Raw genomic sequence first — 3093 nt, 5'->3', positions numbered from 1 at the left:
TACGAACTCGCGGGTCATTTACTAATTTTTTTCTTCTGACCCCCTCTGATTCCCGCTCCCGACAGAGCAGCCGGAAGGGCGATTACTCCGGACGAGTGCATTAGCACTGGCGCCCCATTAAAGAAATCGTCCGTGGGTGTGAGCATCGGTGCGTGGAGGGCCGTTTTCCCTAACTGCCCCCACTCCAGGGAACCCCCTTCGGGCTTTCCCCCCACCGATCCGTCACAGGCTGTGATAGGATAGGATAGGATAGGATAGGATAGGATAAGAATGACTAATTGTTAGGCGAGACGCATAACAGCTCGAAATGTAGGAACTGTACGATATCTGCACCAGTTCGACGTTCGGCAAAACATCAATCAATGTAGGAACTGTACGATATCTGCACCAGTTCGATCCCGAGAATGGTGCACATATCGAACATGTACTACACATAGTCTAAATTATTTAGTGTGTAGTCTTATTTTAATCAGAAAAATATGAAGAATCTATTAGTAAAAGTTGGATAACGAAAAAATGGAAAATAAAGAACTTTTACTCTTGCATTAGTATTATCCCTTACTATGTTTCCGTTTGTTTACATTCGGTATCCTTCGCTCGCTGTCCTTTTCTACGTTCGGCAAAACATCAATCAATGTAGGAACTGTACGATATCTGCACCAGTTCAGACCCGAGAATGGTGCACATATCGAATATTTACTGTATATGGTCGTAACTCGTGACCAATATATTTCCAATTAAACAACAGAGTATACTTTATTTATATGTAATTGCAACAATAAGTTAGAATAACCAATATGCATTCTGTAATTAATTACATTTGTTTGCTTTTTTATCTGGAACTTTCTTAGTTCCAGTAATATTAGTTAAGATAATTTTTTTTGTTTATTATTCAATTTAAAAAATAATAAAATCCATATTTTACTACGCCTGTTAAAAAGAAAAACATTATAATCATTTAACAGCTTCTTATATAAAAATTGTTATTCGTCAATTTTGTTTGCAAATTTTTTTCTCCGAAAATAATTAAATTGCATTTCTATCTACAAATATTCACGGCAATAATACAGCCTTAGTAATAATCAAAATATATTTTATGGTGCTAATTTGTAACACCGCGATGTATAGATTCATTCCATATTATCCTGTTCACTAGAACCTCTTGAAACTTTTGGTAGAAAATGTACTCTATCCTTTGAAATTATGTGGCCAGTCAGGTTCTTAATCAAGGTTGACAAAGTTACCGTCGTTACTTCCTCTATACTCTAAGATTTATTAGCGAACATACGTGAAACGGAAATTATGGACGATATGACGGAATTTTACTGATAAAGGATTCATTTAACTTATAACTTAGATGACGTAATAATGATCTTAAAATCCAAGTAAATTTTATCATAATAATAATTGTGATGTGTTGGGAGTATGACGTCGTGGATCCGCGGGCTGTGCCCGAATTGCGTGCTATGTAGGCTAAGAGGGGGCTCGACAGTGCGTAGTGCCGATTCCACTCGCAATCTGTCGAGATCTCGTTCCACGTTTTCTTGTATTAATATCTTTTATAATAAACATTATTATTAACGACCAACGGCTTGATTCTTCGGACATTACAATAATAATGATAGTGATTCTAATGTACTATTCGCAAACAATTCTTACTTCACTATTAGGAAATAATTTTAATTACTATAATTTTAATTACTATTGTGCTGTTCTTCTGGATATGTGTTAATGTCACGAAATCATTATCCTCCGTGTACGTAATGCTTAACGTTCAAATTTTTGTTATATAGATTTTCTTTCTATGCTTACGTATTCATTATTGCTACATCAAAGTTTTCTTTATTGTAGTTTGTCAAACGTTGAAAATAACGTGATACATCGCTTGGCTCGTATGATGAAGCATTCAGGCTTAGAAATGAGAATATAATGTTATAACTATTTTAAGTTCAACTTTTTTTAAATCGAAAGATTTTCTATCGTATTCATAAGATTTTCCCGATTAAGATAAAAAAGGATCTAGAATCACGCTGCGATTCGACTTCTGTCTAAAATTGAGTATAATGATGTTAATGTTAAAAGACCATTCTGAGGAGCTTCGGAGGTTCTTTTAAGGATTTGGGGTCTTGGAGGTAGTGGGAATGACGAAAAGGACCAATAGGGATTGTCGGATAACGAGGAGTCAGGCGTATTATTCAGAGTCAGTGAGTAAGGGTTTAAGGGTCGCATGACTAACTATGTACGGAAAGATGACGGGATTTAGTTTGGAACATAACAATATTGACTATTCTAGTACTTATTGTTAGTATATGAATGTTGCTATGCTATTTTATTTAATTTATTTCTTTCTTATATGCGTGAACAAAATCGAAAATCACTGTGACGTTGGCCGAGCCAACGTTGGATCTAGTGGCTAAGGTTATATTAAGGTTATATTAAGGTTATATAAATTTCAAACATACTCTTTATTATATTAGATTATAAGCACACAACCACCACACCTGTACGACTCCTTTGTACTACACATAAAAACATTGCCGCGCTTTTTCGCAGCGCACCGACACCGCGCGCGACGCAACCGAAAACACCAAAGCATTGCCGCGCTCTTTCGCAGCGCACCGACACCGCGTGCGACGCAACCGAAAACATAATAGCATTGCCGCGTTCTTTCGCAGCGCATCGACACCGCGCGCGACGCAACCGAAAACACCAAAGTATTGCCGCGTTCTTTCACGGCGCACCGACACCGCGCGCGACGCAACCGAAAACACCAAAAGAATTGCCGCGCTCTTTTGCGATACACCGTCACCGTGCCACGTGCAGAATGAACGTAATATTGCATCACATACTTTCCCCCAACGGCCCCCGAACATATAAAAACACATCGCATCCCGCAAAAGTCAGTCAGTCATTTCCTCTCAGTTAATCGGTGCGGGTCGGACGCGGAGATACCGCCGCGAATAATCCAGTAATACTTACAAATTTACTAAACGATCGATTCCTAGTAATTAATACGAATTCCTAAACCAGCGTTAGTCTTTAAGTTTCCATTTTTCGTTTCGTATTCTATGTGCACATTATATTTTATTTAAA

Source organism: Megachile rotundata, chromosome 3, assembly GCF_050947335.1.
Source record: "Megachile rotundata isolate GNS110a chromosome 3, iyMegRotu1, whole genome shotgun sequence".
Taxonomy (NCBI): Eukaryota; Metazoa; Arthropoda; class Insecta; order Hymenoptera; family Megachilidae; genus Megachile; species Megachile rotundata.
Note: the sequence above shows the minus strand (reverse complement) of the source record.